Here is a 24576-nt window from a genome sequence, read left to right as displayed (position 1 = left end):
GGAAAAAATCTCCCTTAAAGTAAACTACCTCTGATGGGTTGTTTTTAGCGGCACAAACGAGTTATGTCATATTTAAAGATTACTATTGAAATGATTATTAATGAATTATGAACACATTCGTTTCAGTTATTTGTGCGGAAATTGCCAAAAAAATATAACCCTTCACTCCATGAGAATACTACTTATTCTGGATTTTTTCAAGACAAAAGAGTTATGCAGTGTTGTTAGATTATTAATGAAACATTTCTGTACGAAATGTAAACAACATTGTCTGAGGCGTTAAAGGGGAAAGCATCGAGGGTAGAATTCATCCTATGTGTAAACCTTCACCTGCACTCACGCTTTTGAAAGTTTACATGACGAATGAATTATGCGATATTGTTAGGTTATTAGTGACATATCTGAAATCTAATTGAGAAAATTGTGCGTAAAGAACTCATCCCGTACATTAAATTACACCTTTCGTATTTTTTCAAAGTAATAATTCATAATACGGCGTAGAATTGTTAATAAAATATTTATTTATAAAAAATAAATAAACTCGTTACAGTTGTTTTTAAGAAAATTTAATTATTTTAAATGTTCATCCTTCTGTAAACTACCCTTATTTTGAAATGCAGTAGGAACATTTGAACGTTAGAATATTATAAAAACATTTCGCCTTATGCAATGTCGTTTTGACGTGTGATTAGCGTCATATTAAGTCTGACTATAACCTAACTCTAGTATACTACTAAGCACGTCTCAGGACGACTCTGCATAAGGCCCGCTATGTCTAGAATTGGTCCAGATACGTTGAATGGCATGGCCACTAGTTGAGTGTACGTAAAACCGTGACAAGCATTGTGTCATATATCGAAAAGCCATTTTACCAATATGGTCGGAGCCATGAAACTTAAATTCATTGAAATCTCGAATTCGGTTTTTTCCACTATCGCCACTTTCGTCGCTCGAAAGGAAAAATGAAATGAAATCTGTTTTATGTCCCTCGTTCATGCCGGTTAGGCTTAAGGAGACGGTGATCATAAATGAATGATAATGGTGGAATGAAGGAAATGGAAGGAAACAGAACTCGACGAATAGGGATGCGCACGAGACAAGATATCTGTCTTGTCTCAAAAATGTACTGTAAAAGTGATGTCTCGGCTCGAAAAATTATATTTCTGTATTGAAAGAGCCGTGTCTTGACTCGAATATGGTCAGGGGGCCGCGGTGGCTCAGTGGTCGAGCGTTCACCTCTGGTGCTTGGGGTCCCGCGTTCGATCCCAGCCCCCACCAAGCGAACTTTGTGGTGGACAAACACCATGTGCGTGGGTTTTCTCTGGGTTCTCCCGTTTCCTCCCACTTTATTCATTCCACCATTTCATCCATTACTCATCTTCCGCGTCTCCTTTAGCCTAACCGGCATAATCATGTGACGTAAAACTCAAAGATTTCATTTCATTTTTTCGAATATGGTGAGGAAAATCCTGTCTCGACTTGTACAAAATTTACGAAATAACTGAATTGGTCCGTTTATTCAGAAAACCAGGTTTTGTTTGCATACACTATATTGGCATCAGAGATTGCGTGAGTCAATGAAAACGATCTTCCACCTACTGTGACCCACTCTAACCCTGATCCACCATTACCCACCACCTACTGCGGTCCACGATCCATCATGAACGACTGACTCTCCAAAACATCAACACCAACTTTGACAAATGATCCACAGTCTCTTTACCGACTAGAGTTTACACTTCGTAATAAATCCAGGTTATTAAATTGTAGCTAATCGGAGCTTGAATTTCTACGGTAAATCGCTCAACCATCGCTCTGTTACAATAACGATGGATCTGACCTTCACGATATAAAATGCTAATACGATTGTCATGGGCAAATGTCTAATTTTTTCCTTGTTGATTTATCGATACTTTTCAGTGCAGAAACGGATGAAATTTGAAAGTCCCGAATCAAGGTAAGTAGACCAACGTACAGAAGCTTACATTACAAATTTTGTCTATTTTTTTCACTATGGGTTGATTGCCATGTGCTCTAAGTGCTCCATATAATAAACAAGCTTCAGCAATTATTATAGTAGAAAGCGCATGGTAAGCATATATGGATATATGATGCGAAGCACTGTATTTTTTGTTTCTCATTTGTTTCTCAACTAATATTGATTGTTTTCGATTATTTTTACAAGCCAACCCACTATCAATTTATCATATATAGAAAGTGGCGCCTCTCCCCGTAAAGGAGAACTTTAAAAGATGTTGCTCTTCGTTCCTCTTCATTTTCAATAGAGTTAATATACTGAATTTCAGCTCCGTAAATTTAACTGTTTGTGAGATACTAATTTTTTTCGCTAAAATTGGGATCTCCACTATCCCTTAGGATATTATTACAATGAAAGCGTATAACATCCCAGTTTGGATTAGGGCCTAACTATATAGCAAAAGTGATTTCATTTGACTTTGCAATTTGGCCGTTATCATCAGACACACATATCCATTTTTTTTATATAGTAGTTTATATAATAGTGATTCAAAATGTATATTTTCCAGCAAGCTCCCATAAAAACTCTCAGCCTGCGTCTCGAAAGCCAAGTAGTAATATAAGTCCTATTGCTATTATTACTATTAAAAATACCAATATGCAAAAATGCCTCGAGTTCTTTTTTCACCTAATCATCTGAGGTAAGTAAACAGAAACAAATGAAAAAGTGAAATGGAGGCTTTGAAAGTAAAACGTAGACAAATTCGGCTGTGTTCAGAAGCGTATTTTTAAATCACGCTCGACCTACTCATAAGAGCTAAATACGCGGTTCTGGTTGGAGTTATCCGTTTCTCGCCACGTACTCGTAGCACTAATATAGGAGAAATTGAGAGCCTGCTACTGACTGTCTTCGTGGCCGAGCGTACTGGCGCAATGGACTAGTAATTATAATTGTTTTTGGTGTGGGTTCAAACCCGTGCCAAGAAACGTTTATTTTTATATTATATATATTTTTTTAAATTTTCATAACACTTTTCATTAAAATAAGATGAAAACACTCAAAAGGGTGGTTTACTTACGTTACGTGTATAATTTTGCGTACGAATACGCATCCACAATATAAGTAATGGTAGTAGTAGTAGGAACCGGTTAGAAGCCCGGCAGGGCTCGTTTTATTCAACCTTGGCTGCCATAATATTTAACCTCAACTGCTTCAAGTATCTTCAATTGCAACAGTGATCATTTTCTTCTGTTACTACTATAATACGCAATGCATACACCAGAAGGTTTGGATAGTCGCAAACTGGAACCAATCAGAAACGTTTTTAAATGCTATGGCTAGGGTCTAGGGTTAAAAAATATACTGTTCAGAAGATGCTGTCTACAATGCAGTAAGCAGAGTGGGTTGGTGGGGGTGGGTCGCAGTGTGTCACATGCTGTTAACCCACGAAACACTGACACACTCAGAAAACAACCCACTCCAACAGTGGCACTTTTCAGAATATGCATACATATTTTGGAAAAGTTCCAAACGATATGTAATTGTTTCATTTTAGGATACGGTATTACGAGTCAGCTGTTTCACTTTTGAATGGAATTACGATTCCCCATGTTTTATTCTCTACATATTTTATTCTCTACATGTTTTATTCTCTACATATTATAATGCACATATTACACTTAATGAGCAGTAGAAAATACAACTGATTTTCGGTTCGGATTGGTTTAGGTTAACAGCTTGAAAATGAAATCTTTACGTTTTTATGTCCCAGGGTTATGCCTATTAGGTTTAGGAAGACTATGATTAAAGCAAGTGAATTATGATGGACGAATTGGTGGAATGAGAAAGTGGGAGTGTCGAGAAAACCCACGAGCACTATGTCCCAGAGGTGGCTATTTTCCAATGGGCTCGCGCTCACTTGTCTCAACTGAACTCGCGCTCGCGCTCACTTCTCTCAACTGAGCTTGCACTCACTCGGGCTCGCGCTTCTCTGGACTGGGCTCGCACTCACTCGGGCTCGCGATCACTTCTCCCAACTGGGCTCGCGCTCACCTGTCTCAACTGGACTCGCGATCACTACCGCTCGCGATCACTTCTCCCAACTGGGCTCGCGCACACCTGTCTCAACTGGACTCGCGATCACTACCGCTCGCGATCACTTCTTCCAACTGGGCTCGCGCTCACCTGTCTCAACTGGACTCGCGATCACTACCGCTCGCGATCACTTCTCCCAACTGGGCTCGCGCTCACTCGCGCTTGCACTCACTAATCTTACCTGGGCTCCCACTCACTCAGGCTCGCGCTTATCTCTCTGGACTGGGCTCGCGCTCGCCAGTCTCAACTGGTCTCGCGATCACTAGCGCTCGCGATCACTTCTCCCAACTGGGCTCGCGCTCGCACTCACTAATCTTATCTGGGCTCGCACTCACCCGGGCTCGCGCTCACTTGTCTCAACTGGACTCGCTATCACTAGCACTCGCGATCACTTCTGCCAACTGGGCTCGCGCTCACTCGCGCTCGCACTCACTGATCTTATCTGATCTGGCACTCACTCGGGCTCGCGCTCACTTCTCTCCATTAGGCTTGCACTCACCCGGGCTCGCGCTCGCGCTTAGTTCTCTCAACTGAGCTCGCACTCACTGGGACTCACGCTCACTTGTCTCAACTGGGTCTCGCTCACTTGAGCTCACGCTCTCTTCTCTCGACTGCGCTCGCGGTCGGGCTCATTTCTCTCAATTGGGCTCGCGCTCATTCGTGCTCGGGCTCAGTTTCCTTAATTGGGCTCGCGCTCACGAATTTCATTGGGGCTCGACGTCATTTGCACTCGGGCTCACTTCTCTGAGTTGGGCTCGGTCTCAATAATTGTGCCCCAGCCCAGTTGAGCGCAAGATCCATGCTCGCGAGCTTGTACACCTTAATGGGCTGATTAATAGCGTATGCCTCCTCCAAATTCAACCCCTGATGGAGTTGTTACAATTAATCGGAGTTTTCTAACTTTTTTTATTTTTGCGGCAGCCCAAACTATTTTCTAAATCGATTTTTGTTCAAATAATGTGAGTCACTTTTATATCGATTTTCATTGTTTCTGTTTGCAGAATCTACGTGGATAGAACTATCATTTAGTTACAAAATAATGTTTTTTCTTATCTCATAGAAATACCTGACACGTTAATACTAAACTTGGTTAGAACAGCTGCTTTAACAAAATGAACTAGTTCTACAAGTCATAGGTTGTTTATGCAGCTGAAATTTGAAATACTGTTGATTGATTAATTATCTTTCACCGTCCCCTTTCATCAGCGAGGCTGATAGTTGGAGACATGGACTTAGTTTTAACGTGGAATCTGAACCAGTGTCGTTCAATACTTTCCCACAGGGAATCGATCGTCAAAGTCGCCCGTGCTAGCCACTAGATCAGTGGGAGGGCTTATAATACGGTTTTCCAATGATTTTTATTAGGAATAAATTATAGGTAATTTTTTTTTGTTTAGTCAGCGTAACGAAGATGTCCAAATTACAGTATGATATACCAAGTATTGAACCATTGTGTGGTCCACAATCCAGTATACACCTTCTGAACCCCTATCATCATTTAAAGTAAGGGTGTTAGTGCTCTGAAGAATGTTAACCCTCCTCCCGTCTCATCCCCCTTGTTAAGAAACCAATTATCCAACCCCGAGTCAGTGAAGTGGAAATCGACCTTGGCCGATAATAATTTTTTGCTCAGGAACTGCATGAATTAGTAAGTACAACAAAATTAGTAAATCCCAGATATGTTAAAAGCATTCACCTTCAAGTTTTATTGTATTGCCAAGCCTCGAGGCTCATTCATTGTCGTGCTCTGTAGATAATAGCTATGTATCCGAGACCATGCTTCAAAACCATACACTGAGAAAAAAGTGTACGTGGCGTACGTAAAATCGTATGTTACATTTGTAAATCCTGTAGTTGGACAGCAAACGTATAACTGAAAACGCATGTTTTATAATACTTTCTGTAAGTGTTCCATGTGTACGTACTTTCCGTATGAAACAATATAGGCGGTCAGGATCTCGTATATAAATGGACGTATACAACATACATGTATGTACAGAGCCGGATTTAGGGGGGTGAACCGGTGCACGTGCACCGCCTTTGTGGTAAATGTACACTATCTAAAATGAGAAACTAGCAATGAGAATAGCAAACTTTCTGCCGTCATGTTTCCGTTTGGGGATTAAAAGAAAGACGAGTTTTGCAAAAGCAATAGTTTAAGTTGATTTTCTGAATGTTCAAGGAAACGGATTCACCAAGCAAAGCAATATAACATTTGTCAAGTGGGGAAGAAACAAGCCAGGAAGAGAGAAGAATTTTTCCTGCATCTCGTTTGCGACCCTCTTTAAATGTCTCCGACATAAGCTCACCTATGTTAATGCAAAAGCGGACATAAGCTCACCACTAATAATATAATTGTGTTATAAGATAATGCAATAAAGAATACAATAATGATAACTAAGTACGTTTATAGGTTAATTAATTTAATTGCAAAGGAAAATAAACCTGAATAAAATAAATACAAGTAAGCAGTGGAAAAATGGCAAACTGGAAAATATGACAAAAATGAAAACTAGACTTTGAACATTAATATGAAGTAGATTTTGAATATTAAAATATAAATTGAAAACTGATTTGGACAAACAAAAGAATACTACTTCCTTTTACTGAAGAAATCAATCCAACCCCCTCCCCTATGCTGAAACTTTCGGTGCAAGAAATTTTGCAGCACAGAAATATCGGAAAACGATTTTGGGGAGAGGGTATCTCTCTCCTTTTTTTTTTTTTTTTTTTTTCGCTATGCCTGAAAGTATCTGAGATATATTTCATTTCGCTTTAGCAAAACGTATGATGGGTATAAAAAGGTATTAAAATGTAGACTTTGACTAACAGTAGGCCTAATTCAGTAGAAAATAGAGCTATTAATGCTATATATCAATTGTCAGATATAAAAATAAAATAAGGATGTTGTAGGGTTTAAATTATTAAACGTGGGTGGACTTTAAGGAACTTGAAATAAAATGCTCCTGATATTTAAATCTGGGCTTTGACTACTAGTAGGCCTATGTCACAGCCGTACATCTTATTATTGTATTTTTCTTTTTCTTTTCTTTAATTGAATATTATGTACTTCTTGATGTTGATTAATTATATTTAATTATGTCAAGGGATGATAAAAGGACGACCGAACTTCCCTTCTTAATTGAGAAGTTACCAATTGTTTATATTGTATATATATATGTCTGTTTCTTTTATTTCATCTGTTCAATATGTGTGTTTTGTGTGTTCTTAAATCCCAATGATAGAATATTCTCATTGGAAAATTCCTATTAACATTGTATAACGTAGAAGAGACTTCAAGGGTGAGACAAAGTCAAAGGAGTAATTCAGAACAGGATATGAAAGGTTTTTGGAGATGTTTGTTAGGAAATGGTCACCAGGCCTTACACGTGATGAGGACTTAAGCACTGAATATCAATGCGTCAATTTTTTTTTAATATAATAAAAAATGCGTACGAAAAGGGAAAATACTTAGAGTCTATGTGCGCACGCACCTATAGTGTTGGGTATACAAAAGGGTGTATATGGAAAGTTAACATTGGTGACCAAAGTACAAAATAGTCATAAGATCTGACGTAAGTTGCAGAAACTTGTCACGTTTTTAGCATTTATTATAAATGTGACGTGTCTCCAAAAACTTGTAACTTCGTAGACACACGTCGTACTGGAGCTGCAACAGATCAAAAATGATGTCACGAGTGGGATGCTCTTGTGGGTTGGCCTGTGGTGTCACTTATGGACTGGCCTGTTGTGGTAGTCCAGGGAACAACTTGAGTTGTTTGTGAAGTACTCCGACAGTTCTGCGAAGATCGACATGGAAGTCCTGTGGCGTAAATGCAGGAGTCCAGTGGTTCAGATCCGAGCGGAGGACCAAGCAAGTACGGAGACGAGAAGGCTAATGAATTAGTTGAACATCGGATGCTGAACTGTTACAAATTGGAGGAGAGTATGGGCCGCAGGAGACACATCCAGTGCAGAGTAGTAACTCCCACCTTGTGAGTTATTTTACAGTGCATCGAAGCAATAGACTGGATAGTGGTTAGTGTTTTGATTTTCACAACGAAGTTCTCTTGTGTGGAAGGAAATTCCTATAGGACTAACATCTCAGCGCCCTGCCACGGAGAGAACCATAGTACATCTTACTACAGCGGACAGTTTTGTGAGTACACTCTTTTTCAATTTATTATTAGAAAGAAATCTCTGTGTGTGTCCCCGTAAGATTGAACTGTATTTCACCTCGCCGGGTATTAACGTACAGGTGAAACAATAGAAGCCATTTTGTATCACGGATTGTATATAAATTGGTCAGGAAAAATTTGTATCACAGATTGTGTACAAATTGGGAGTGTTTTTTAATCCATACAATTTATGCCTTATATAGGGGAAATAACGTTTTATTTCTGATTAAAGAACAATATTGAAAGGGCAATTTGTAATAGTTCACGAAGGTATAGTGTCGTCCGGTACTATGGAGTCTGCAAGAAGACTCGAGGTAAAAATGGCGCCAGATTCCGTTGAAAATGGGAAGTCAATGCCAAGTAGAGTAAAGAAGGTGGAAAGGCTACTGCCACCTCGGGGCATGGTGATCCCATGCAGGAGGGAAAGACAGTGTCCTAATTATTTTTGAATAAAAGGAAAATTAGTAAATAATTCGGAAAACTGTTTCAAAGTGTAGGTACAGTAGATGAGTGCCTCAATTACTGGACGGCCTCGCCAAGAAAAAGGTTGAAAACACATACAGACAATTTGTTTCGTTAAAGGAGAAGATAAAACGTTTGTGCATTTTGTTATAGAAAGAAGTTCATTATACATGAATGCATAGATATTTCATTACTTGTGAAGAAAATGCATATATAATTATCTCCATTGGTGGTCTGGGTTGTGGTCACGTAAGAAAAATAAAATCAGCAAAAACAACTTCTAAATTCAGTAGAATGGCCAATGCAGTAGTGACCATTCGAAACATGATTGCGCTTATTTTAAATATCAATAAGTAAAGGTACGTTCAAAAGTATCGATAGGTGAAAGTAAATTCGAAAACTCGAAGTTTGTTAGGGAGACACTTCCTTTTTACATACCAATGTCTCTTTAAATTTCTCTATCCTTCCTTCGTAGTTTGTAACCCTATTTCTCATTGTTAGAAAAAAAATCCGAAGAGAGTTCAGGGGAGGTCACAGATGTCCTCTGACACCCCCATCCTTTCGTCCGTACACGGTCGTGTTGTAGACAAACATTGAGTTATATGTCTTTAAAAAAAAGGACAGAGAGAAAGAAACTATCAAGTTTCCAGAAGGAAGTGCCCGTTAGGTCACAGGAAATTTATTAACTTATGTATTTGTTTTAAAAGCAGAGAAAGAATCAATAAACAAACTTTTTTTTTAAAAAAAAAAGGAGTATTTTAGGAAATTGTGTCACTGGAGCAAATAGTTATCAGTGTCCTTGTCCTAATTTACAGATACACTTAAAATATGTAATTCCTTAACCCTTAGCCTTAGCACCTTTAGAAGACTGAGATAATATCTCTCAAAAATGATTTTGGAGTTTTGCAAAGGTAATCTGGCAGTAGCAAGTAAATAACCTTCCTTATTAGACTTAATACTTAGGTTAGAACAGTCACGTCTCAGCGAAAAATAATTAAATATTGCCAGTAATAAGTTAACGACTTGAAGTTTCACTGTCTGCTAAGTGATAAGTTACATTGTATTAATAACTAGCGCAGAAGATGAGCTGTTCGAGGTTCCATCCAAACATGAACGCGAAATGGTAGACCGTTTATGTAGGTTGTCATACTCACAGTAACAATATTTAAAGACAAGTTCGATAATTATTAAAGCAGTATAAATAATTGAATTACACGCCAGTGTATCGAATACTCTTTCTTTCTTTGTAAATGAGAATCTGGAATGTCAAGTGTCGATAAGTATAGTCTTGTAACTTTAGACCGTAATCGAACCTTCAGTTCCTATTGATTCCCATTAGTAAACATGTAAAAAGTAATTACACAGTTGGGAGACTACAATAGTTCATTATCTTAACGTCAGCGGTTCGACTTCCAGGTGCGTTCGGGCCGACCAATAAAAAAATTCAATTTAAGGTTTAATAAATACCAATATGTATATTTATTTATTTATTTATTTATTATTTATTTATTTTTTTTTGCAGTGAAGGTTAGTTTTCAAAACGGGTTCTTACATTCTTAAATTTATTTTTGATTGTTAATCATATTCAAAATACAATGGAATTTGTATCCGTTAAGTTCAATAACAACTAATTACTTAATGCACATAGGAAGTTATATAATAAAATAATATGATGCAAGAGTAACTCTTGGGTTGTAGCGACAAAGAATCCGGTTTGATCAAGTTTTTCGGTACATGCCTTACAAGGTTTTACATTAGAAATGTTTGTATTAATTTCCAAGGCAAACGCTGGTGAAAATGTCAGTTCTGGTCTTCCTAGTAAAACAAAGAAGCCGTTAGAAGCAAAATCATTTAGTATTAATGCAAATGATTGATTCATTTCAATTATTGAATCTGGAAGGCTCCAAAAATAAATAAAGTAGTAGTAATAACATAAATTATCGACCTATAGCACGATGCGTTTTACTTAGACATTGAATGAGCAAAATTAGGGAAACTAATGTCCGATTAAGTGAAATAATCCCTAACTACCCCTTTTCCTAAACAAGAGACAAGCGCAACGATGTTTGGAGTTGCATCATAGTTATGGTCGTCCATAAAAAAAAGGTACAGTACCATTATAGTTCCTTTGAAAGAAAAAGAAAAATTACATAAACTATAAACGTCAATTAGTTTTGTTACCTTAAAGCGAAAACGGACTTCCATTAAGGCCTGCACTGCTAAGATATGTATTGCAATTGTGGTTTGCAATATAGTTTCCGGACAGCGTTCGGTATTACCGATGCTACTTAACTGGCATATTACCACAAGAAAAGAATAATAAATACCTCCTTATTTATTACTTTAACAGAGTATTTAACTAGTGAATTAAAACTACTGATAACAGTAAAAAGAAAATCGCCGTTCTATTTGCAGTGAATACATCTAGGCTGTGCACTATTATGAAATTGCGTTCAAGTTGGTTAGGGACTTGTAGATATCTTGCGTAATTATATCAAGTTAAAAATTCTCTCTAAATTAGTAAAATTGAAATTGTCTTTCTTAAAATAGACTTGATTAATTATAGTATTTAAAGGAGATTAAATAATTAAATAAACACATAAACGTGTCTTGAATAAAAGGTTTCCTATAAACAACGGCACAATAAGGAAGATATAATATGCACACCAGAGCATAGGTATTAAAGTGGCCGATTAGAAGTAGATTAACGACAAGCTATTTTATATGAATTTCACAACAACCCCTTACATGATCGCTAGTTTGAGACAAATCATAATAAGATTAGAAAAGTTTATTTACGATTCTTGATAGCCCGAATTCTTGGTACAAACTAAAGAAAAATTGTAACAGTAAGAGATCCTCTTATTCTCGTCAGTGAAATAAAAACACTGATGAGAAGTAAAAATGCGAATAGTTATATTCGATACTTCACCATGGTATTTGAAAAAAAAAAGAGTATCTTAAATATAATGCGAATTCTTCCCGACAATGTCAATTGAAACATGTTTATTCACAGGGAAAATCCTTTGTCGTAGTCTCCTGTAGTAGTCACTCCCTTGTCTAAAGTGGACGGTGAGACTGTCGCTTGAGGTTTGAAAATCATGTAGTAAACTAATCTTTGGCAAATAATTCAACAATTGTAATACAAATTACCATAATAAAATTAAAACGTAATAAATCTAGACATGGATAAATAACTTGTCTGGTAGTAAAGGTGCTCTTGAATGTAGTTATGCGTTTTTAGTTCAGTTTCTTTGACATTGCGTATTGGCGTACCAATGAATAAAGTATGCCGTATTTGTGCATGAAGTGATTATGCACACTCCCATTTCATATATTCACTCGAGATGTTGTTTGCGAGAGTTGCAAGTATTCCAGGATTATTGCAAATAATGCTTATTGAAGAGCATTGCGGGTATGGAAATTATATCAAGATTTTAGGGAGCAAAATATAAGTAATACACTCTAACACTTTAAACTCATTGGTTCAGTTCAGTGGAAGAATCCTGTAATTCTTAACTATTTTAACTTAAAGTAATGGTTTTTAATGGCATAGTACGTGGAGTACTTAAAAAAAAGAAAAAAGCTAGGATTGTTTGGCGTGGTCCGTATACAGTCTTAGAATTTGAACTGCATAATTCAATGAGAAGGCAAGAAGCGAAAAGCCTACGAAAAGGCTTAAATGATATAATAATAATAATGATTTAATGAGACTTAGAGTACTTTAAGTAGATGAAAACTATTTCGTATATACGCCATTTTTGTGTTTTGCAAAAAGGAATTTTGAGGGGAATTCAACTACAGAACTAGGACAATCTTGCAGAGATTTATTAAGATTGTAAGAAAAATATTCAAAATGTTCCTATGTAGATCTTACTGCCCTCGATCAAGTGTTTGAATTGGTGCAATACATGGTGCTTAAACTGAAATTGTCGTCCTTGTGAAATAAGCCTTGTTAATTAAACAAATCATAACACATTTGGCAAGTAAATAATTACGTTGGCAAAATAGATAAGTGAAATTTGCCAAGATGAGGTAACCCTAGTAGTATACGGACTTGCAGTAAGAGAAAAACTTCAGTTGAATGGAGATGTGAAAGAGGTATTGCTTGGTATCCTAGATAAAGGAGATGTTTAATAACACAATACTAAAATAAATAGTAGGACCAGAAAAGTTTAATTGTTAAAAACTGAGTAAAGAACAATTGGTTCTAGTAAACTTCTTTTGTTTACCTTAAATATCATTTTCGAATGTTGCTGAGAATGAAAAATTTTTGAAACAAAAATAGTCTCGAGAAGGTTGTTGATTTCTCTAACTTAAATCGAAACAGAATATTACACATTAATCGAATTTGGAAACTAACTTAGACATTATTCTTTCCATCAAAATTATTTGAGAAAATTTTCTAAAGTACAAAGTTTGTTAAAAAGCGGTTCTAAAGGTAAAAGAAAATAATTTAACAACAGATAACTAGCATTAAAGATGTATTGAAACAATCCATGAATAATTCTATTTCAGTATACTTAGAGTAGAATTATTGTTGCCAGTTGCCTCCAGATATGATTATGGATTTTTTATGTTAAAGATATTGCATTCTGAGGTAGTAGCTTATTGTATGTAATTATACAATATTTAACTGCTTGCTTATTCTACCCTGAAACATAATGAGCTGTCATATGTTACTTCTAAAGTCCTAAAAGGAGTCGTAGTTCATACAGTGCATGAACAGTACTATGTGATTGTAGTTAGTACCGGAATATTGAAATTAGATGTGGATCGTATAGTTTATGAAATGATTACTGTGCAAAAGGTTTCCAAGCATTCCATACTAATATAACTGAAAGACAAATATATTCATAATATAGTAATCCGGCTTTAGACGTAAAGCTTACTAGTTACCAAATATAACTAACAGAAAATTAAGAAACTGATCAACAGTGTAAGATATACGCGGGTGTAATTATTTCACTTTTGGTGACCTGCTGGTGGCTATGAGTATTTTGATTGATTTTATTTTATTATTCTTGTCTCAATGATGTCTGAAAAATTGTCGATTATTGCCATAGATATATATGCAATCATTCATAATAAGTGAGTTCTCGTAATGAGTTAAGGCATATCAGTGCATATGCGAAAAGGTAAGTACTGCATATAACTGAGTGAGATGCTTCAAACATTAATGTTGCACCATTTCAAACTGAAAAGGTAAATTATCAAATATGAAAGGAAGAGTAAACCTGAATGAAACGATATTGTCTACGGAAATTTGTACAGATAACAAATTTCCTCAATTAAGGGGGAGGGAGATGTCACAGCAGTACATCTTATTATTGTATTTTTCTTTTTCTTTTATTTAATTGAATATTATGTACTTCTTGATGTTGATTAATTATATTTAATTATGTCAAGGGATGACAAAAGGACGGCCGACCTCCCCTTCTTAATTGAGAAGTTACCAATTGTTTATATTGTATATATGTCTGTTTCTTTTATTTCATCTGTTCAATATGTGTGTTTTGTGTGTTCTTAAATCCCAATGATAGAACATTCTCATTGGAAAATTCCTATTAACACTGTATAACGTAGAAGAGACTTCAAGGGTGAGACAAAGTCAAAGGAGTAATTCAGAACAGGATATGAAAGGTTTTTGGAGATGTTAGGAAATGGTCACCAGGCCTTACACGTGATGAAGACTTAAGCACTGAATATCAATGCGTCAATTTTTTTAATATAACAAAAAATGTGTACGAAAAGGGAAAATACTTAGTCCATGTGCGCACGCAGCTATAGTGTTGGGTGCACAAAAGGGTGTATATGGAAAGTTAACATTGGTGACCAAAGTACAAAATAGTCATAAGATCTGACGTAAGTTGCAGAAACTTGTCACGCTTTTAGCATTTATTATAAATGTGATGTGTGTCCAAAAACTGTTGTAACTTCGTAGACACACGTCGTACTGGAGCTGCAACACCTAGTTCCTCAATAGAAAATAGGCTATACGACTAACGTCATATAGGAGTTATCAGACATCAGAATAAAATATTACGAGTGTTGCAAAGTCTTAAGGCTGTCATCACACTTGCAGACTAATACTCATCAAATGAATCTCTTTCTTATTTACTAAGATCAAAACAACTTATGAACCAAAAAAAGGCTTAGTGTTTGTAAATAAGAAAGAGATTTGTTTGAGTGTTGGTCTGCAAGCACGACGGCAGCACTAAGAAGCAAGGCATAAATATATCTGAGTATGATTTTCGTAAAATAATAATAATAATAATAACACCAGTCCTGTTAGCAAGCAACTTGTATTGTGTAAGTATTCATGCCCAATCATGAAATTATTTTAATGCAGTTGATGAATTGTCAGGCTTATAAGAAAAATTTCGTTCGAAAATATCCAGGGCCAAAATTAGGCTTACTGTCGCCTAAGCTTTACACATTAAACTTGCAACATCTCCATTTTATTTCGATATATGATAGCTGCTATACGACATTAGTAGCTCTACTTTATTCCGAGTTATTTGGCCTATTTGTAATTGTAGTCAAAAGCTCGATTTTAATATCCAGGGCATTTTATTACAAGTTCCTCAAGGTCTGCCCACGTTTAATACAACGCAACTCCGCAACGTCCTTATTTTTTATACCTGAAAGATAAGTTATATAAGATAGTAGCTCCATTTTCTGCTTAGGAAGTAACTAACACCTGAATTTCAATATTCGGTGAATTTTATTACAAGTCCCTCAAGAGAGCTTATGTTTGCTATCGGTGAGCTTTTTCCGTTCCTGTAATATAAGACTGTCGGTGAGCTTACATCCGACACCCACATTACGCATAGATATCTCTTGTTTTCAACTAACACACAGATTCTTAGGTTAATTTTTATTTATTTATATTTTTGTGAGAAGACAGCTTTAGAAGTAAAATTAGAAGTAGAAATTTAAAGAGACATTACAGGTATTCAACATTCGTGAAATTACAGAACTTATAATAACAAGAGCTAAACGTTTCCCGAAAGTCTGCTAAACGTTTGGTAAAGGAAGTAACTGGATCTGATACCAGTGACTATAAGTGTTGGTTAAAACAATTTTATAATAAAACAATCTCTGCGGAAGCTAAAAGCAAACCAAAAGGAAAAGTGAACTTTCCCAGACTCCTTTATATCGGTTTGAATGTAACACAACGAAATAATAGTACTGTACTTCAGAGGTATTGCAATATCAATGGTCTCATGGGCTCCAGTAATACTTGCAGGAGTTCCCGAGTATCCTACAGGGACGTGCTAATCAAAGCATTAAAAATTAGCAATTTTTGAGAAACTTTGATAGTGTATACCTCCAGAGCAATAACTTTTATATATAGAGAGAAGGAAATGTAGAAAAATATTTTCTAATTTTTTAAAATGTACTTTTAATCGGAGGGGGCTTGTAAGAGAAGTAACACGAATAAAAATTAAGACTTTTTGTTGCTTCAAACTAAAAGAAGAAAACTTTCCTACTATATTAATTGTCGTATACAATAATCAGGGCCGGACTTAAGCAGATTGGACCGATTGCTCCCAGTCGAGTCCCGCGCTAGAGTGTAATCTATCCAATGCCGTCTTAGCAGCATAATGTTATCTGTGGAAGCCAGTGTGGCTCCTATGACTAAATTCTGCAAGTAATACATGTAAATAATACATTCTGCTCGCGGGACACTCGGCCAAGTGATCATCAGACTTTTAGATGGCTCTGTTACTCTTGGCTTGTGAAGTTATCATAATAGCATATTGTAATATACATCCATGAACATAAACAAGGGAGCGTATAGCCTGTTGGCTTCTATCTAAATTTTGAGGAAGTGAATAGTTTGTATTAACAAACAAGCAATAATTTCTAAAGTTAATTCTGCAGTAGTTTGTTTATTTCTTTACGTTTGCAACTTCTGATGAAAAATTAGGCCTATTAAGTGATATGACACTTCCATGAATACCGGGATGATATAGTCTTAATGCAATTTCTTTACATGTTTTTCTGGAACCTGGAGCCCCACAATAGTGTTCCCATTCGGGCCTGGATCTTCTAAGTCCATTAGATTACTTTTCCCCCTTACTTTGAAGCAAGAAATCTTTAATTTTTTTACTTTGTGACTTCCCTCAGGAGCAACCTCTACTTTTAATTATGTATTTAAAAGCATATTGTCCTGCTAAAATACATTAAATACGAATATTTCTTAATTTAGGCCAAGTTTAAGAGTATTAAAACTGAAAATTTGAAAATATGCGTTGATTATAGCCTGTATTTTGTTAAAACAATACCAAAGAAAATTAGAAGTTAGTGAAAGCTCAATAAAGATGTTTATGAATGAAATTTACGTCATAACATAAGTTTGAGTCGAGAAGTTATGTGTAATACTTTCGAAAATGGTATGCATATTGTGGTTCTAGTTTTCAATTCATCTTTACATTTCCTTATGTATATTAAAAGCCGGTTCTTTAATGGCGTAACATAACGGAAAAATAGTACTTATCTAAAATGAAGTAATATTAAGGACTACGTTAAAAGCGGAAATGTAATTATGTCAATTTACGAAGCTATCGTGAAATTTAGAATGTTTTGTGTTTGTTTGTTTGGAGCTTAATATTCTTTTTCATCAGTGAGGTTATATGAGATCTCGCTCGTCTGGAAGATAAGAATACTTACCACATATTCACAGTGAATCAATAAGTGCTGGCAACCCTTAGCTATTTCGTCAGGTATGTGCTAATCTTCACGGTAATAAGATTTGATAAATCCGCAATGAAAATATTGTGTCAAACATCATCAAAATCGAGTTTTAACCTGGGGTAAAAATGGATCTGAAAAGGTTGGGAACGCATGACGTCATGCCGTCCCCTGTGCCTATCTTTGCCCACTATATTTTTTAGGAAGTGGAGGGACGCCGTAGATATTTTTGGAAGTGGGGGATGACATCCCCCGTGTTTTCCCTCACTTTTAACTCTGGTTGAACAAACGACACGCCATCGTTTCAGGGTAGCTCTCAAAAAAATGTAATGAAAGGAGGTGTGTCTCTTTTATTTTTTTGGATGTTGAATTGCTTTCTTTTTTAATAGCCCATTGACTTATATGAGAAAGTATTTTCTTTTAAATAGACGAGATTTTAATCATTCAATTTTACTAATTTATTTTTCTGTCCTATTTAAGAGTTCCTTGCTTTAAAAACATTCAATGTAATATTGTTTTAGTTTTTATTTATACCGGTATATATTAAAATTACATAATACAGTAGTTAAATTTCACTTAGAACACATTTAAAGATCTCAAGAAGAAAAAGTTTAGTAAAATTAACAGGCTAAAATTCTTTTATTTCAAAAAATTAAAACTGTTCCCTCATATAAATTAATGGGCTGAATAACCATTATGGTGCAAGTTATCAACATTCTTAAGAGCTACTCTTGTTTATTGGGATTTAAAGAAGCTACAATTAAATAATACATAATTATTTCGCTCGGCTTTTCTATGAACGCATAGCTTCATTAGTTGCTATTAGTAAATGAATTTCCTACTTCTCAAGGTCAAGTAGTTTCCTTACTCTATGATCTCACAAAAAAAGCTTGGGTCATGGAAGTTGTTACTAAAACAACAAAAACAAATACCACCCGCAAACAAATACCATCTTCTCATAATAACCACGAAAAAGTCGGTTCTCTATCGTAAGGTGTTTGAAGTCCTCTGGACAATAAAATGACAGCTCAGACCTCAAGAATGTGCTTTTTCCTTTTGTAAAGTTGTTTTATTCTTCCTTTACAATTCTGCACATGGAATAAGTTTCCTATTTTTTGACTCTAAAGCAAATGAGTGCACGTGAATGTGAAGCGAGGCTCGCACTCAATTTAACTGGCGCTCGCTCGAGCTCACGTTCATTTTTTCAACTGAGCTTGCACTCACTCGGGCTCGCGGTCAGTTGAGCTCGCGATCGTTTCTCCCAACTGGGCTCGCGCTCACTCGGGCTCGTGCTCGCCAGTCTCAACTGGACTCGCGATCACTTCTCTCAACTGGGCTCGCACTCACTCGGGCTCGCGATTACTTCTCTGAAGTGGGTCGCGCTCATTTCTCTTAACTGGGCTCGCGATCACACGGGCTCGCACTCACTTCTCTCGATTGGGTTCGCGCTCGCTTATTTCATTGGGGCTCGGGCTCGCGTTCAATTATTGAGCCCGAGCCCGGTTGAGCGTGAGTGCCGAGCTCACGAGCGTCGGGCTCACGAGTTTGGACACCTATGCTATGTTCGTCTCAAGTTTAGTTGCCTTCGGAAGGAACCAGGTACCCCACCCATCAGCGTAGTCTCAGTTTCGATTTCCGGTGGGAGAGCCTTTGGAATATTAAATGTCCTCGAAGTATCTGTGTTCGTGTCCCTGTCGTTCAAGGTTACTGAAAATAACTGTAAAACCAGAATAAACGTATAAGAGAGATAAGTTACGGAGATACTTTCGGTGAATGAGAAAAAAGTGGTCTGAGGCAGCAGGTTTCAGTTAAGGGTTCGAACACTCTCAAAACCAGTTTCGCCTTCATGTCCTTGTTTTTGTGTGTCTTTTTTAAATTTAAACTTGAGTTCTCTGGACTATAGTATTTTATCATGGCCGGAAACAGTATTTCATTGTTAATAAAATATTCGAATCGCAAACATGTGCAATTTGCTACATACACGAGTGTTTCTGGAATCTTATTTAACACAACGGTCTTAGGGTAGTGGCTTGAGCATTCGTTTCGTAATTTAGTCGTCCGCGGTTCGATTCTCTCTGAGGAAATTGCGAAAATTTATCATTTACAATGTTGATATTTCTGATGTATAATAACATGAAAATATTTATTTCTCTCGTTCTTACAACGAGAGTTGAAACTCATTCACAGGGGCAGAAACTAACAAGGTGACGTCACAGTTCACAATCTTGATTCCTACTGTCTCAAAACAGCATGTTTTGCAAACAATTCATGAATGCGAAAGGGTCTCGTTATATTCTAGTTTGAGTCATAAATTTGTCTGAAATGTCATTGTTGGTTTCTAAGTTCTTCCACTCTTACTAGAAATAATATTTTCGTTCGCCATTTCAACACGTTCCATATAACTAGTGCTCTCAACGGGTCGGGTCGGGTTGAAGACCGACTCGAATTGACTGACCCGACCCGACAACCCGACCCGAGTTGTCCCGACCCGACCCGTTTGAGAGCACTATGGTCACGACACTGGGTGAACGCCAAAATGCACTCCCATTGGGAATTAAACCCGGACCACGTTTACCGAAGTCTTACATGTTAATCACTAGCTACATCAAGCTGGGAATTTGTATATGCATCTTAGGAAATATTTGGCACTTTTGAGGTTTGGTTATTTATTTTTATAACTGATACCAATGTCCGACGTGGGAGAAATTTTTTTTTCTTGCTTTAGTTCTATGTGACGAAATTTTTCTTCAAGATCAGCGTTCTCACCTGCTCGGAAGGCAGAGGGTCTTCTCGGAAGGCAGTAGCAAGAGTCTCTTGGGGGAGACAGAAGGAAATCGTTTAACTACAAGGATAAGGGTTGAGGAAACGGGAGAACACCTGTGATTTTTTTCCAATTCTTCAACTTTCATTCCAAAATAGGTTCTTGTGATTTCGGGACCCGCACCACTTTGATTTTTCTTTCTCGGTAATAAAAACGTATTTTATAGTATATATAGTTGCAAGTAAGAAGATACATAATATGAATTTTGTAATTTAAAATTTAAAAATACATGATAATTAATTATAAAGTACTAATTTTATCTCATCACTTTCAGCCCAACAAATGAAATTCAAACAATTCGCACCCTGGGTCTTGGTCATCAATACTGTGTCTTATTCTTTGTCTTGCACAGTCAAGTCTTGGTTCTGCTTTTCGTAGTCTTGGTGGTCTTTCATGCTATACAAGAGCCAAGAATGCTGACCTCATCGGTACAAATGAAGACCAAGTGTGATTTTGATTATGGTCTTTCATACTATACGGAAAGCAAGAAAATACGCTCATCGCTACTTGGTGATCACGAAAAGAAGGCCAAGAGCAAGATTACTATCCACTTTGTCTTGCATATCCAATCTTTATCTTGTTCTTGTATCGATGTTCTTGGACTTGGTGAAATGAAATGAAATCTGGTCCCTCGATTCTGCACCGAGGCTAAGGGAAATGAAAATGATAGAATGAAGAAAGTGGGAGGAAACAGAAGAACCCCGAGAAAACCCACTACACGACGTTTCTCCAGCACAAAGCCAACTTAACACAACCTGGGATCGAACCATGGACACCATCCACCAGGCATGAATTCTCTACCACGGCCCAGCTTGGGCTTGGTCTTCCATAGCCAATCTTTCTTTTGGCCTTGATTAAACAACTTCTATCTTTGTTCTAAATCCAGACTCCAATTTGGCGTAGATATTAATATTACAGTCGATTGGTAAAATCAATCTTCCACATTTATAAATTAAAGTACACACAAGTACAAAAATAAGCATTTACCATAAAAACACTAGCTGCAAGTGTTAAAAATAGATTTATGGTTTCTATAAAATCAATTAAAAATTGCTATTTTTAATTAAGCAGCTAGTGAAAAACAGCAGCTTTCCGCTCCAGCCGAGTTAAAGCTCAACCTAAGGTCAGTTGACCGAAGTGAATTGACCAGAGTTGACTCGACCCGACCAGAGCTGACCCCAAAAATAGGTCACTCAAAATTATCCCTTCGTTTGTTTAAATAGTACAAAAGGACATAGTCTACCTAAATTTTATTCATTCTTTTTTCTGGTTCTAAATACTCCATCCACATTTATTTCTTCGTTTATTTGAATGGCACGAAAAGGTACAGATATTCTGAGCTAGTTCAAAAGGGCATTTCTCGTACATAAAAATAAGACGCCTAAATTTATTCCTTCGATTATTTGAATAGTACAAAATGACAGAAATTCCAAGCTAGTTAAAATGGCATTTCTCCTTGGTACAAAATTGAATAGATCACTCAGATGTATTCGTTCGTTCATGCGAGTAATGCAAAACGTACATAAATTTGAGCTAGTTAAAAGTGGCATTTCTCGTTGGTACAAAATTGAATAGGTCACTCAATTTATCCCTTTGTTTATTTAAATATTACAAAAAGATATAAATAGCTAGCTAAAATGGTCCGTCTTCGTTTTTTTGTCGGTACAAGAAGTGGAACACCCATATTTATTCTTTCGTTTATTTTAGTAGTACAAAAAATACATAAATTCGGAGCTAGTTAAAATGGTCTTTTTTCCCTTTTTCTGGTTAGTACAAGTTTATTCCTTTGTTTATTTAAATAGTACGATATGATTTAAAATATTCAGCTACCTAAAATGGTCTTTCATTTTTTCTCGTTGATACAAAAAGTAGAACACTCAGATTTATTCTTTCGTTTATTTGAGTAGTACAAAAGGTACATAAGTCGGAGCTAGTTAAAATGGTCTTTTTTCGCTTTTTCTCGTTGGTACAAATTTATTCCTTTTGTTTATTTAAATAGTACAAGATGATTTAATATACCCAGCTCCAAAAAATGGTCCTTCGTTTTATCTCGTTGGTACAAAAAGTAGGACACCCATATTTATGATTTCCTTTATTTGAGTAGTACAAGACTTAAATTCGGAACTAGTTAAAATAGTCTTTTTTCGCTTTTTTCTGGTTAGTACAAATTTATTCCTTTGTTTATTTAAATAGTACAAGATGGTATAAAATACTCAGCTAGTTAACATGGACCTTTCTTTACTTTTTAAATATACATTCTTTTCTGGTTTTTACAAACTTCAATAGGGTACATATTTTTTTCCAGTTAGTAGTAATTTATTCCTTTGTTTATTTAAATAGCACAAAATTCTGAGCTAGTCAAAATGGGCCTTTTTCGCTTTTTCTCGTTAGTACAAATTTATTTCTTTGCTTTATTTCTTTGCTTTGCGGTACTTCCTCTTTCTCGTTAGTCAAAAGTATATAAGCCACTCAAATGATTGCTTCGTTTGTTTGAATGATAGTTTGAATAGCACAGAAAGGTATAACATGCTGAGCTAGTTCGAATGGCATTTCTTCACTATTTTCTTGATACAAATTTATTCCTTTGTTTAAATATTACAAAAAGGTATAAAATACTCAGCTAGTTAAAATAACCCTTCGGGTTTTTTACTGGTTGTTACAAAACTAAATACTCCACTCAAATTCGTTTATTTAAGCAGTACAAAAGGTACATCAATTCTGAGTTTGTTAAAATAAGCCTTTTTCACATTTTCTGGTTACTATAAATTTATTCCTTTGCTTATTTATATAGAACAAAATGGTTTAAAATACTTAGCTAGTTGAAATAATCCTTCGGTTTTATCTGGTTTACAAAATTAAATAGCCCACTCAAATCTATTCCTTCGTTTATTTGAATAGCAAAAAGCTACAGAAATTCCTAGCTAGTTAAAATGGCATTTCCTTGTTTTGTTCTGGTTTATTCTAGTAGTACAAAAGGTACATGAATTCTGGAGTAGTTAAAATGGACCTTTTTAACTTTTTCTGATGAGTACTAATTTATTCCGTTGTTTGTTTAAATTTACAAAATGATATAAAATACTCAGGTAGTTCTTAGTTTTTTCTGGTTGATACAAAACTAAATACTCCACTCAAATTTATTCCTTCGTGTATTTGAGTAGTACAAAATGATTTAAAATTTGAGTTAGTTAAAATGGTCCTTCTTCGCTTTTTCTGGTTAGTTTAAATTTATTTCTTTGTTTATTTGAATAGCATCAGAAGATATAGAAATTCTGAGCCAGCAAAAATACCATTTTTCGTTGGTACAAAAATGAATAGGTCTCACGAATTTATCCGTCGCTTCGTTTACGAGTTATTTACGTTTAAATGTTTTACCTTTTACTTCAATTGTCAGTACTCTTGGGACATGTAGTTGATTACCTATTACTAAATGTGGAAACAGCAGCTCAGTATGTGGATCCGTTTGCGAGTTATTCTGGTTTAAATATTTGACCTTAGACCTCGATGGTCAGTACTTTTGAGACATGTAGTTGATGACCTGTTAGTAAATGTGGAAACACCACCTCAGTACGTGGCTCCGTGTACTAGGTATTCGGGTTTTAATATTTGACCTTTGACCTCGATGGTGAGTACTTTTAAGAGATGTACTTGACGTATTACTAACTGTGGGAACAATAGCTCAATATGTTGCTTCGTTTACGAGTTATTCGGGTTTAAGATTTGACCTTTGATTTCGATTATTAGTACTTCTGGGACATGCAGTAGTTGATGAATGTGTAATTTCTGTTACATAGGAGTTGAACGAGTACACATATACTCTGTTGTATTAAATAGTGAACGAGTACGCATATACTCTGTTGTATTAAATAGGGGTTGTAATCTGTGCTATGTTAAATAGTGGTTAAAATAGGCCATACTCTTATCAGTTCTGCTATGTTAAAAATGCTTGTAACCTTTTCTGTGTAATCTATGCTATGTTACATAAAGGTTGAAAAATAAGCCATACTCTTTCATGTTACATAGGGGTGTCTTTGCGTTCGTAGTCTCTGCTATGTTAAAATCTGCTCATAAAAGGGAACGAGTACACCCCCAGTATTTTCTGCGTTCATAGTCTTGTGTATTCTATGCTATGTTCAATACAATCCTTGTGTAATGTTATGTTATATAGGGGTCGTAAGAGAGAACGAGTACATACCCCCATACTCGTTTTTCAACATTCAAAAAAGGGGTCATAAAATCTGGTTACAAAAAAATCTGGTATCTGGTCACAGAAACGCCACCAAGTGTCCGCACCGTACTATGGCGCCTCTCAATTCTGTGCCGCCTAATTTCCCACGCTTATAACT

General features: G+C 36.1%; 1 protein-coding gene across 4 annotated transcripts in view; it reads left to right on the top strand.

Moving 5' to 3' along the window:
* Nucleotides 1-24576, top strand: part of wdb (serine/threonine-protein phosphatase regulatory subunit widerborst) — a 426118-nt gene that overhangs the window by 116222 nt on the left and 285320 nt on the right. Inside the window, exon 1 of one of the 4 annotated variants that reach the window (XM_081731144.1) lies at nucleotides 7786-8231. The exons of the other annotated variants lie outside the window; for them this stretch is intronic. The gene's annotated coding sequence lies outside the window, so the exon portion shown is untranslated. Of the gene's footprint in view, nucleotides 1-7785; nucleotides 8232-24576 lie in introns of those variants that run through there. 4 annotated transcript variants of the gene reach the window in all.

Source organism: Thermobia domestica, chromosome 11 (genome assembly GCF_964235325.1).
Source record: "Thermobia domestica chromosome 11, izTheDome1.hap1.1, whole genome shotgun sequence".
In the NCBI taxonomy this organism is placed as follows: Eukaryota; Metazoa; Arthropoda; class Insecta; order Zygentoma; family Lepismatidae; genus Thermobia; species Thermobia domestica.
This window is presented reverse-complemented; position numbering and strand designations above follow the sequence as displayed.